The following is a 14,151-nucleotide window of genomic DNA, read 5'->3' on the forward strand; positions in this document are numbered from 1 at the left end:
AAAAGAATTGATAGGTTCCAAGTCTCTGTCTGATTGTTTCACAGCTATGATTTCATTCAACGCCTATTTCTGCACCCCCTTCGCACCCTTGAATTAATACTGCTGAAGGTAGTTGCATAAGACTTGGCATCTGCAATCAGATGGCCAAAAGATGCCATCGTCACTTTTTAAAACTTAAATAACCATCTTTGTGAAGTAACATTCTCAGAAGAAAATATGTAGTATTGTTTTATTTTTTTAGTTTGCTTATAGAAAATGTAATGATTATATAAGAGTGATCACATCATAACGATGTACCCTCATGACCTTTATACCATCCTTGGAATGATTGTTTCTCTTTGCATTATGATTATATTATTTAGGAGTAATGTTAAAACTACAACTTTTGTCACAACTTACTCACATGGCAAGTCATGAGTGGAGTAGAAGTAGTGGGTCCACAATTTCATCACTCATAACTTGTCATGTGAGTAAGTTATAGCAAAAATTGTGGCCTTAGTATTACTCATTATTTGGTAATCTTGTTCATCTTTAATTATATCATGTATGATTAAAATTAATTCTTTATTTATATACTGCATCTTAAAATCTAACAAAGATCATGAGCAAGATCTAACTGCGAGTGTATTCTCGTGATTCACATGGCCCATAATCTAGCCCTTACCTATTGCTCAAATTTTTACAATTTAGAATTCTAGGTGTGGTCTTTGTCAATCTAGCAAGGGAAAAATGGCAATGTTTCTTGCCTTGGCCATACTGGCAGTGGTAGGTATTGTAGCTTTTGAAATTGATGGAACTATGTGATGTCCTATCATTTCTATGATAATAATAGCAACCCCAAGTAGAAGCAGGGGTGTCAAGGACAGAATCATGATTGGGAGGGTCAAAGTTCTTTGTTCAAGAATGTTAGAAGTTGGAATATTAATACTAGAGGTTGATAATGACGCATTATTAGTATTAATTTTTTAATTTTTTTGTATTTTTTTTTAAAAATCAATAATAGATATTTATAATAAGGAATTCTATAAGTCAATTGACATGTCTTGATATTTTTAAGATTTGAAGTTTGACTAATTCTTTATTCTGTTCACATTATAATTTTTTTAATCTATTTATTCTTTTCACATAATTCTATACCTAATAACTTCATAATGCTATATATAAAAGATTCTAAAAAAATAAATACAAAAACTATAGTTAAAAGTTCAGATCCATGTCTAGTATTAAATTAATAAAACAACTAAAATAATGGTTAATCAACATCATGCACTAATATTCAACGAAAAAAAGGGTGAGACAATTATTGGTGTCTTGGTTAAAGAATTTTTTATTTATAATTACTTGGTTAAGGTTGAGGCAGCATAAATATGTGAGATCTTTTCTATAAAAAAATTTCCATTTTGAAAAAGTAGTAAAAAAATAAAAGAAAAAAAAATTTATTAAACAATCACATGATAATGAACGATAACTTTGAGACTTCAACTATGTAAATAATAAAGCTTTTTCCATCACTACATTAATTTAGCTAAGACACAAATTTTATTACCAATAAACTAATCACACACATGTTTTGGTGACAGTTTAGGTTAGGTACAAAACAGTAGATTGTTGTTTCACACGTGTATTACATTTATGTATGCATGCCAAGTGTGTCCCAAAGTTGATAAAATATTAAAAATTAATAAAATTTTATCATTCAAAGAAAACAAAAATTTTCCACTGGTTGTGTTAAAGAGTAGCAGCTCTTTAAAAATATAATTTTTTTTAATGGGTTGAGTTAAAGACAACAACTGATCCAAGTTACTGGTGACACTAATTGGTATGTGGATAGAGTGATTAATAGCATATGAGTTGTCTCTGTGACTATGGGATGAAGTCATTTAAGAGGGACAAAGTGCTCTCAAATTAAAGGTAAAAATTGGGTAAAGATTATTCAGTTTTTGTGATTTGTTTTGCTAGGATTGATAATTGATTTGTTATAATTTTTTTTTTACTAAAACCGTGTCCAAAGATTTTTTTTAATTATCTGAATATGTGAATTATTTTGTAGATTTCCTTATTGTCCGGATTTGTAAATTGTCCAAATGTTTAGCTAAATGTTTTTCTTGATATTCTTGGGACAACCAGACAAGGGATGATTTGATAATTTTTTTCATTTTTGGTTTCATGGGTTAGCTTATAAATTGTTTGAGAGAAGGGGGCCAAGTATATTAATTTTAGAGTGAAAAATAAATTTTTATGCTAATATATATACTAGGGACTTTTTTTTCAAGGGGGGGGGGGGGGCATGGCCCCCTCAGCCTCTAGGTAGTTCCATCCTTGCGGGGTGTGCATAGCATATGTTGAGGGGTTTTTTCAACTGGGTTTGGCTTGCCTCCAATACTTTTTTAATCGGACATGTTCTTTTGTTTTAAATATACAATGACAAGTGGTAGTGAGTTTTAATCTTCACCTTTTATTTAGTTAATGAGTGATGTGGTAGTCTCTCATTAAAACAAAATGAGATTCTTCTTAAAAAAATATTGAAGGTATGCCAAATCCTTTTCAACTTAGTCCACCATGGTGAGTTAAAAAAAAAAAATTCAACTCAAGCCGCGTAGATCAAGTTGGACCCATGGGTTGAAGAATTTTTTTTAATTACCATTATTATTATTAAATTGAGTATTAAAACAACACTACTACAAATAAGATAAATTTTATAACCAAATAATCTTGAACATAATACCAAACTAAGACAAACTATATGAGGAGAACTTAGAGTTTAGATTTCATTTAGAGCTCAAAATAGGAGTGGGAGTGGTGGTCGAGAGACAGAGTAACATGAGATAGGGAGGAGATTGAAATGAGAACTTAGGGTTTGAGTTTTATTTATAAAGAGGGGAAAAAAATAAATAATAAAATTGTATAATATATTTTTTTAAATTTAAATATATATTAAATATAAGGTGGTTGGGTCAGGTTAGGTGAATTTGGGAATTTGATGACTTGAACCCAACTCAACCCACTGTATAAAAAAAAAAATCACACCCCAACCCAACGCACAAACCCCTAAAAACTGAACCAACTTGGCGAGTTGGTTTGGATCAGGTCGGTTTTGGCGAGTTGACGAGTTAGCTGCACACCCCTAACCCTAAGTAAGACTTTATCCACCACCTTAGCCACATTGTCACATTTGTTTTAGGCTCCAGTTTATATCTAATGAAATATTTCCTATGCTTGTTACTTGTTTTAGGTTATTGTCATAAATCTAATGAAATATTATGTGAGCTTGTTTTTAGCCTATGGACTTCCTTACATTGTGTATTATTATTATTTTAAAACTCTACAAAAAAAGAAAAGACAACTCCTCTAGCAGATTTTACAACTCATAGAAACCAGTGAACAACAAAAATTCCAACTAGCACTCATGTTAGATTCTATATTTGTATAGTTTTTATTGGCAAACTCATGAACATAAACTTATCTAGATATAAAGTTCATTGAGTCTATAGGAATGATTAGACAATACTCAAGGTACTACTACAGTGTGAAAAGAACAAAAAATCAACTCATTCAAGAACTGGATTTTTAACAGTTTTGACTGATCGAAAGTCATATCTCAGAATCAGAATTTCAGCCCATTAGCCTATTAGACTATTAGGGTTTCAAACCTACTTCACTAAATATTTAATGGAAATCCTAGGGTACTTTTTTCAAGACTTTGGGGCAGCTTAGTTTGAGATTTAAAAGGTTTGTACCAACTGCTTCTTCAAAGTCTCTACTAATAATCACTCACATTCTTTGAATCGATGGATTTAAGTTGTTGATCTCCAAATATTCAAATCTTTAAGGGGACATTGAAGTACGTGGATTAGAGGTTAACGTTGTAGCATATCACAATCAAATCGTCTGTGGGATTAAGAGCTCAATTTGGTAATTGTAGTTAAATTTACAACGAATATGGTTATTTTGACTGTAAATCTCTATCTAATAGTGAAACTGTTTACATCAGGATTAATAAGTCTAGTCCCCCAAGTTTTTCCTATGAAAATGTTTGCATGTTTCATTGGTTTTCCGTTTCCTAGGTTATCATATCGTCTCTCTCTTAAATTTCCGCACTTGTATGATATTGATGATGATGTGTTTAACCTAAGGCTTTTATAATAGATCTAATTAACAACTCAACCTTAAAATTGGTTAAATACTATGTTTTGAGAGGGTCTAATGTCTAAATTCTAACAACTCTATTACAATCTGCCACTAAAGCAACTTCTTAATCTATAGAAAACACTAGTAACATAATTGGCCACAAGAGCCATTGGCATATCAAAGAAGGTGCAAACAACCACATCTAGAGCTTATTAGAATTCTGTGAAGCATGATATTCCCAGCAATAACAACATGCTCCATTTTAGCTCTAATCAATATCCCATTTAGTTCTCTATATAATCTATTCCGTGTCAAAACAACTCTTCCATGTCGGATATATGCATTGTTGCTAATCAAATATTAATCCTTTGTTTAAAGTCGATCAACAATGGTCTAAAGCTTAACATCTTCTTTTTTTTTTTTTTTTTTTTTTTTTTTTTTTTTTTTAAAGTATTAGATTTTAAAAAATTAGATGTGTCGAATGGTCAAAACAGGTCGAAATTTTCAAATAAAATAAACAGACTCAAAATTACTTCAGTAAAAATGTTTATTGTCTCCCTTTTGATCGGCCTGGAGTATTCTTATTTACTCTGGGGCTTCAAATACAATTTATATGCATATTATCTGCATTATGTCGCCACCTTTGAGTTGACCTTAATATTGTTGCAGACATGCAATATTCCAAACACAGTGACCCACAAAAAGTAAGTTGAACTGGGTTAGGGTCACCTCATAATTGATGAAGTCGACGTAAAGAGTGGGAAGCGGCAATCAGGGACGGAGCTAGGATTTCAAGTGAGGGGGGCGAGATATACTCAAACCCAAATGCTTAAAAAAATTGTTATAACCTAAACCTTTATATTGTAACTCTAGATTAACCCAATGAAAAACCTTTTTTTTTTTTATCCAAGCAACTTATAAAATTATATATATATCTGTGTGTGTGTTTATCCCAAACTTTTTTAGGGAACTTCATTGAACACTTAAGTTGCAATTATCCTACGCTAATACTTTAAGATAAATTTCATAAATCATTTAGAATCCAGACAGAAACTTATAAAAAGAATCAAAATTTAATGAAAATTTGAATAAAGAAATTGTATTTTTTTGTAAAAGCATGGAAACATTGAACAAAAATTGAGTATGAAAATTCAAAACCAAGTTTCATATATTTTATATTTTGCTTTTTCTCATTGGGCCAAGGGGGGCCATTGCCCCCCTTGGTCCAAGCATAGCTACGTCCCTGGCGGCAATGCAAATGCAATGCAATAAATTCATTAAATTGGCACAATTTTGTTGGTATCTCTTTTTTATATATATGGTATATTATAATCTAATCTGTTAGCCTTTAAAATCATCCATATCCAACCACTTCCATGCTTTCCATCTCATTGCCTAGTCCCCACCTCTCAACACTCAACTGCCTCTGCCCGTCTATATCATCATTTATTACTTATTAAATTTATATATATATATATATATATATATATATATATATATAATATACAAAATTTTAACTTATAACGAGTATATTTTAAAATGATAATATTTTATTTGAAGATAAAGAATTTAGTTGGTTTTTAGTACGGACGAGATATGTAGTATAATATTTAGAGGATAAGAAAATTTACCTATTAACTAATTTTTGTCGAAAGTTCAATTTCTTGCCAGGCCACTGACCTTATTATTTCATAATTTGTATTTAAAGCATTTAGGGAATTAGATACTACCGACATTAAAAAAATAGAAAAAGGGAGAAAGAAAGAAAAAAAGTTTCTTTTAACGGTTTAACCTATGAAAGTCTATTAATATTCCTTCCATTCCATTTTCTTTTTATTTATTCACTTAAAAAAAAAATCAAACTTCATTAGAAAATATCATTTCATACATTCTAAATAATATTTTCCACGTTACCCTACTAGTCTACATTCTAAATAATATTTAAACTCATACTACAAAACAAAAGGATTGAAACTCCTTCAAAAATTAAGTAGATGTAAGATGGAAAATCGCAAAGGATCTGTGGATCCTCGAAATAAAGTATCAAAATGGAAGTTATAACAAAGTTTGAGTTCAGTAATCTTTGATCTCGTGGATTATTAGGGTGATAGTAAGTGGTGGAAACTTTGTTTATGCAATTTCTATCTTCTTTTTTCCCCCCTGTTTAATTGGTACCTATCAGGCTACTTTAATTGAATCAATTATTATATCTTAATGAGTTTTTTGGGTGTTTGCTAAGTCTAATGTACATTAAAAAAAAAAAGAGGTTACGAAAATGGCTTCCTAGTTACCCCACAAACTGCTTGCCCTAAACTTCTTTGTTTCTAATAATTAAGTAACGCTAAGAGCTAAGATATCCTATAGTCCATTAATTGCACTAAAAGTACCAAAATGAGGATAAGGATTCTCATTAGGTCAAACTCATTCTGATTTTTTTCATTGATTATAATAAAACAGTTCAACGTGGGTGGGGCTTGTGTTTTATAGACTAGGCTAATGTGCATTGCTTGATCCATCAAATCATCACAATCCGTCACTATCCTATTAATGGTAAACTTGTACCATATATGTACAAATGAAGAAAATGTTTTGCAAAAATACTATTTCACGATGCGGATAGCCCTAACGTGTCCACAAAGTCGGCTCCAAGACCAATTCAAAGGGTTCAAATAAACTCCCTGGCCTGGTCCTAAATAAAAAAAATTGTATATAATTTTTTTGATCCCTACAATACAAAACTAAAACCCTAACTTAAAATTTTTTGTTAAAGCCAATTGAAATAAGTTTAAACATGATCCTTAGTTTTCTCTATGTTGGATTTGTATTTACATTTTCTTAGTATTTCCCTATGTTCGATCAAGTATTTTGATAAGTGCTCTACACATTTTCAAGTCTAAGAAATCTTTTATTATTTACTCCAATTTCAAGAGAGTGACAACGTGTATATTTAAAAAACCATACACTTCAAAAGCAAAATTTTATTACTGGAGTATTATTTTTCTTAGTTTCACACTTACTCCTAGGCTCCAACCGTACTCGTAAGTGTGTTACTATTCTTATTTATTTAATATTTTTTATTCAATTAATATAACTTATAAATATAAATTATATATTAAGTTATTATTAATTTGATAAATTTGTATAATTAGTTATTTAATTCTATTCGTTTACGCATCCAATGATTGTTGTCTTAATGATCTTTCTAATGTTAATATTTTTAAGATTATTGTACAATATAGTTGTGTTGTATATAATGTGAAAGTTATATATACAGAAAAAAAAAAACAAAAAAGATAATTATTTTTTTTTTTACTCATGCCTCTCCCGCCAATAAATTCATGGCTCTGCCATTATTGACCCTCCTAAATAAAAATCCTAGAACACCCACTGCAGGAATAGGGTGCCCCATGCCATTAATAGCGAATTTAAGTGAGCCCGCTTTCCCTATCAGATAAACACATCTTATTAAAAAAATAAAAATAAAATTGTAGAATGATGTGGAGATATGCCTCACATGTTAAATTCATCATAACAGTGATATGTTCATAAGAGAAGAGAATTCCTTATTTTCTGTCAAGAGTCTTGAAACTAAGCAACTTTGCCTGCTTCATTAATTAGAGAAATCAATCTTTAAAATTTCATCTTTATATATACTTTGGTGTAAGTATGTCCGTACAATAATAATTTTGCTCCTTTTGTTCACGGGGCACATGTTTGTTGCATCAAGCAAGTTTGTCAGCCACAGACACACAGCATCAGCATATTGTAAATTTGTGGGTTCCGACCAGCTAGTTCAACTGGTAAAATTTTTGATAGTTGAATAAGAAATCTGGAGTGTAATCTCTGCCTACACCAAAAACTGATTGGTGTTTTGGTCTGATGATAAAGAGCTATCATCAGGAGCAGAAGCCATAGGTTAAAACTCTCTCTCTCAAAAAAAAAAAAAAAAGTATATTGTAAATTTAAATGCAAATATCAGAGCATATAGTTTGGTGGGAGTTCATACCAACATAGAGTGTTTTAGACTCCTTAACCAAAAAAAAAAAAGCATACCACTTTGATCGATAAGAATCATGTTTGCCTCTTAACTGGGTAACTACCCAATTAATAAAGCGGCCTTTATGATGATATGGCCCAGCTGCAAAGACTTTCACATACAATCCGCAATTGGTAGCCAGTATCAGTTCTCTTTCTGAGTAGAATCGTACATGCGCAGGCATATCGGTTCTATCTTCTATATGTCGGCAAAAAGTCCAAGACCACGTACTTGTCTATACTCGCAGTTCTGGAAATCTTTTTAATAAAAAACAATTTGAATATATGGAGTTATCAAAAAATATATATACACATATATATATACAAACACAAATACATAAAATTTTACAATTTTCTTTTATGAGTTTTTATATTTTGAAATTGTTACATGATAATTTATATTAGTTGTTGTTATTTTTAATCAATGTGGGTAGATGTGATCATTTTATTTTGTTAAGTTTATATAACATTTTTATTTTTATGCAGTTTCATTATCTATTTGTTATTGGTTTTATTAAAATATTTTAAACTAAATGACAAAACTCAAACCACTAGCATTGTATTAATGATTGACCCACACAACTATACTCATTCATACATAAATTATACATTAAGTATTTATTTAACAAATCAAATGCTTGAACAATTACTAACTTTATTATTATTTTTCCCTAAATCGCTAACTTTATAACAAAAAGTTATTATATCATGATAAAAATACACACGCATGTAACAAACTCCATATGTTTCCTAATTATTAAATTATATAAAGTTATATTATATTTATATTATACATGCACACATTCACACAAATAACATTATAACAAAAAACAAAAGCACACAATCAATATTGAAAACACACACAGACACACACACATAAATTATACATATATATATATATATATATATATCTAAAAGTTGAAACGTAACATTTATTGTTACTACGCTTCTATTGAGCCACATTAGCGACTATATTATCTATCTATTTCTAACTTCTCTCCACTACTTCCAACCATAATTTTTCTTTTACCTTTTCATCTTTCCACTACTCTCAACCTTAATGTCACTCTTCATCTATCTCTCCCTCTTTCTTTTATTTTGACTCTTCTTATCCCCATTATATTACTATAAATATGACATTCTCTATCTCATTCTATACATATTTTCTCACATGAAAAATGTTCTCTCTCTCTCTCTCTCTCTCTCGTTTTATTTTTGTGTGAATTTTTTATTTTTTGTATTCTTACTTTAGATTGATGTATTTATGTGTTCTTTAGAATTTTAATTTGGGTTGCAATTTGGTTTTGTGTTTTAAAGTTATTATCTTTTTTTTTTCTTTCCTATAATTGTTAAAAGTTATTTTATTGCATATAAATATAATTTACAAGAAAATAATGTTATTCTATTATATATCATGGCTTGAATAATTTGGTGTTTGATTTATGATTATATTTTTTATTTGATGCTTCTTTTTCTCATTTTATTTCCTCTCTTCCGAAAAAGGTGATTGCGCTCTCTCTCTCTCTCTCTCTCTCTCTCTCTCTCTCTCTCTCTATATATATATATATGTATATATTCTTTTTTGCAACTTTACTTTAGGTTGAGGAATCATTGTATTTTTTATATAATACTATTTTGGGTTAATACGATTTGGTAGTATGTTTGATTTTTTTTTCCATCACAACTCACAAGTCTTCTCTCTCCCTCTTTTAGCTTTTGTTTGATTTTTTTTTTTTGGACAAAATACTTAATTAGTTATTTTGGAAGTGAGATTTTGAATTTATATCAAAATACAATGTTGACTATGTATTTGAATGTGTCTATCAACTATTAAAATTAAACCCCCTAAAAAAAACTATTAAAATTAAACCACCCAAGATGAATATGTATAGAAAATATTTTTATTTTTTTTATTGATTTATTATTTAGTTATAACATCAAAATTAAAGTAAATGAATATGTAAAGTTAAAACTGCCTAAGATGAATTTGTAAAGCCAATATATTTATATATTTAATATTTTCAAAAAAATTAAAAGTAAAAAATAATAATAATGATGTGGCCAATAATGTAACGGATAAGAAGGCTATCAGAAGCTTGTAACAAAAATGCGATATGCAGATTCAATTAAAGGCAATTAAATCTTAATAAATAAAGGTGTATGTAGTAAAAAAAAGAAAAAAAAGAAAAATATCATGTTCGCTTTATGTTATACATATTATTTTCTTTCATTTCGATAGGTGAAGTGTTTAATTTTAGACATAAAGTCTACTTTTTTATTAGATATTATTTTAAATATTAAATTTATAATATGGTACAATCTCTGAAGAATATCTAAGAAATATGATCTCCCTTAAAATGACCCTCATTGTTGATGAAATATGGCAAACTAGAAACCACATTCAGTTCCAAGTTGGCAAAGCCGATGTCCTCAATACCAAGCAGAATGTCGAAAAAAGGTTCCTTGAGATTTTAAAGTTGTATTCTCCAATCATCCACCCCCCACAGAAGCAAGTCTCTGTACAATGGTCCCCACCTCCTCAAGGTTGGATCAAAATCAATGTGGACGCTGCATTAAACAGCTCTAGATCAGTGCCAGCGGCTGTGGCTAGAGACCATCATGGCGAAGTCCTTTTCTTATGGGGAACAAGACATCAGTTATGCAGTCCGACCCAAATAGAAGCTGATGCCCTCCTGTGGGTAGTGAAACTAGCTATACATGAACAGTGGAGCTCAGTCTTCTTTGAAGGAGATGCTAAAAACTGCTTCGATGCGGTGTCAAACTCTGAGCTTATCCCCGATTGGCATTCGAGCACTACCATCAGTAATATCCGTTGTTTTTCTTCTCGTTTTGTTTCTGTCAAGTTCTGTTGGGTTCGGAGAAATGGTAATTCAGCAGCCCATGAAGCTGCTAAATTTGCCTTGAACTCCAATTTAGACTTTGTTTCAATAATGGAAATCTCCCCCCCTCCCTTGAGGCTGTTTGTAGGGGAGACTCCTCAGTTTGTACCTTTGCTGTTTAATGGATGTGTTGTTTATCAAAAAAAAAAAAAAATACAGTTCTAATTTCATGTATCTATATTAATAAGCGAAACTCAATCAATAGTTTAAAACTACTCCTACGATCAGAAAAATTATAAATATAATAATATCTCTTTAAGAGAATGAAAATTTTGAATAATATATTTGAAATTCAAACAATTTAGATGTACAGGAAAAAAAAATTTAGGAAAATATAACGCATGATAATGTAATTTATCAAACTATGGACCACCTAAAAAATGAATAATATCAATCAAATAAATCCAAATAATAAAAAGATGATATATTATTTGAGATAAATAAATGAAAAATAATTTTAGAAATTGTTTAAGTTTTTGGGAGAACAAATTATTTTCCACAAAATTTAGAGAACAAATTATATATTATACCATAACTAAAATATAATTATCAATTCCCATGCATCGAGTGAGTTAGCGTCTAGTTTATAATAAAGAGAGAGACACTTGCAACTCATAAACACTAACTCTTTACTCTTAAAATTAGAGATACTGAGATAGTTTGATAGAGAAAAGAGATGAGCCGAGATTCCTAAGAATGAGATCAGAGATCATATATATATATATATATATATATAGAGAGAGAGAGAGAGAGAGAGAGAGAGAGAGAGAGAGAGAGAGAGAGAGAGAGAGAGAGAGAGAGAGAGAGAGAGAGAGAGAGAGAGATTTGTGATGTTATTTGGTTTTAGGATGGATTAATATGAGTAGTTGTTTGGTTTTGGGTTGGGCTGATCTGTGATTAGGTTGTGCAAGATCTAATTAACTTTGAGTGTGCAAAAATATTTTCAAGGGTAAATTAAATTAGAAAAAAATATTTCATAGGTTAGAGTTTTAAGCCCCGATTGTCGCAAAATTAATCAAATTTTAGTCAATTGAATTGATTAACATATCACACAAGTACAAATCACTTGTAATATAACGACTCAAAAAAACCAATAAAACAAACTGTAAGGACCTGAGAATTCACAAACTTGTTTAACTTCCTCTTCTTCGTTTATTGATCAAAGATCCTTATACAATAAATTTGGTAGAGAGGGTTCAACAACAAAAAGTCCTCTTTTCGTAGTCTTTTGATTCCTATTTATATTGTTTTCTGCTTTCATCGTAGCCTTACACCTTGCAATCTGCAGTCCCTTCCCCATGACACTTGTCCGTCGGCAATGGAGCAAGATTCTACTTTGCGTTCCATACTGTTCAGGTTATGTCCACATTAATGCGACGGATAGAGGTGATGCTTGCTAATTAATGCGGCCAGAATGGTTGTTGCCGAGCATTTAATGCAACCTTCCAACTCAGCCTACTACATCCAGATATTTGTAACACGTCATTTATGTAGTTATCGTCCACGCCCCTTCATCTTCGGGCACACCCGGAGAGACCTCATCTTGCATACTAAATGTTGGCCCTCCTTTCTTCGGGTCCTAGGGTTCTCAGGTCCTTGGGTCCTCACACAAACTGTTTCACCCTAAAAAATATAGGGAGGATGTATTCTAATTAAACAATCCCTGAGGCAACATATCCGCTAAAATGGAATCGAAGTTTGTATAATAGAATTAACCCAAAATCTGCTGCTAACCTCATGTAGTACTTACTAGCATGACCACACATAGCTTCGAGATCCTCAAAACTATTCTATTCTGGACTATTTCACATGAACTCCCAAGTTCGTGACTCTGAGATTTATGCTCAAAGATTTGATCAGTAACTGTGGCTAAATGACTGCAGCAACTTTTATTTATAACTGGACCTGTTGTTTGTACATAGTCTCTAGTTGATGCTTCAAGAGAGCTTGGAAAAATCTAGATCTATGCAGAAACATCGCTCTTTTGTATGTGTAAAAACGTGCTCTAGGGTTCATATTCATATATACTTGAGTTCCATCAATGCCCTAGATCAAAAGTTGAGAGAAGAAATTGAAATTCCAATTGGCACAATCTCGATTGGTCGAGATGTGCAGTTCAACTAGTTGAAGTACGTGGTTTTCAACTTGTCAAGTTGTTGTCTTTTGGCAGTCCATTTTTTGAATTTTTGAGTCTTTCAAATGTTCTAAACTTGATTTGTTTTGATCCCAGGATTCATTCAACACTAATCAACAAGACAAACTAGGTTCTAAGTTGTTACATAATTTGTTCATGATTGCCAATCTAAAAATATAGACTTTATATATATATATATATATATATATATATATATATATATATATAATTTTACATTTTCAACAACATGTAGGGTTGCTCTTGCTTTTTTCACACTTTGATACAATTCAGACACATTATAACCAGTGATTGAATTACATTTTAATAAGTCTCAAAGGTAAACCCTACCTAAGTAATGTAATTAAACCACACATTAACAAATGGACAAGTTGTGTCAAAGTAGTCCCCGAACAACGTCTTTTGCACACTAAGTCTCTAGTATCGGGCAATATGAGACGTGGAATGGAATTTTTTTGTTTTGTTTTGTTTTTTATTAAGTGGAATAGCAACTTAACTAATGCATTAAAATAGACTTCTTTCAAATTTTTCATTAGTATATTTCTGTTTTAAGAGAAAGGAATGTGAGAGTCAATTTTTTTTTCCCTTTGTTATATGAATCAATTTCCTTTTAAAAGGGAAATGCTCATTAGTAAATGAATCCATGATGTATTCTCTCTTTATTACTAGACTAAGACACTATTTTTTTTTTGGGAGAATTGAAATTTAGATCTTTCATTTGATAGTAAAAAACTTTATTATTTGAGTTAATTGAATCTCACTATTGATTTCAAGTCAAGTTAGCCTGATATACCAAATATGCACTTCTAAATGTTTTGAGGAAAGCATAAGATCTAATTCTAAATCACTATGTCATTAATGGGCAACTTCCAATAAATCAAAACTTGTTAGCATACAGGCCTAACTGGCCTTAACCCTATTGTACTAGTGTTTTAT

This window comes from Castanea sativa, chromosome 10 (genome assembly GCF_040712315.1).
Source record: "Castanea sativa cultivar Marrone di Chiusa Pesio chromosome 10, ASM4071231v1".
Classification (NCBI taxonomy): domain Eukaryota; kingdom Viridiplantae; phylum Streptophyta; class Magnoliopsida; order Fagales; family Fagaceae; genus Castanea; species Castanea sativa.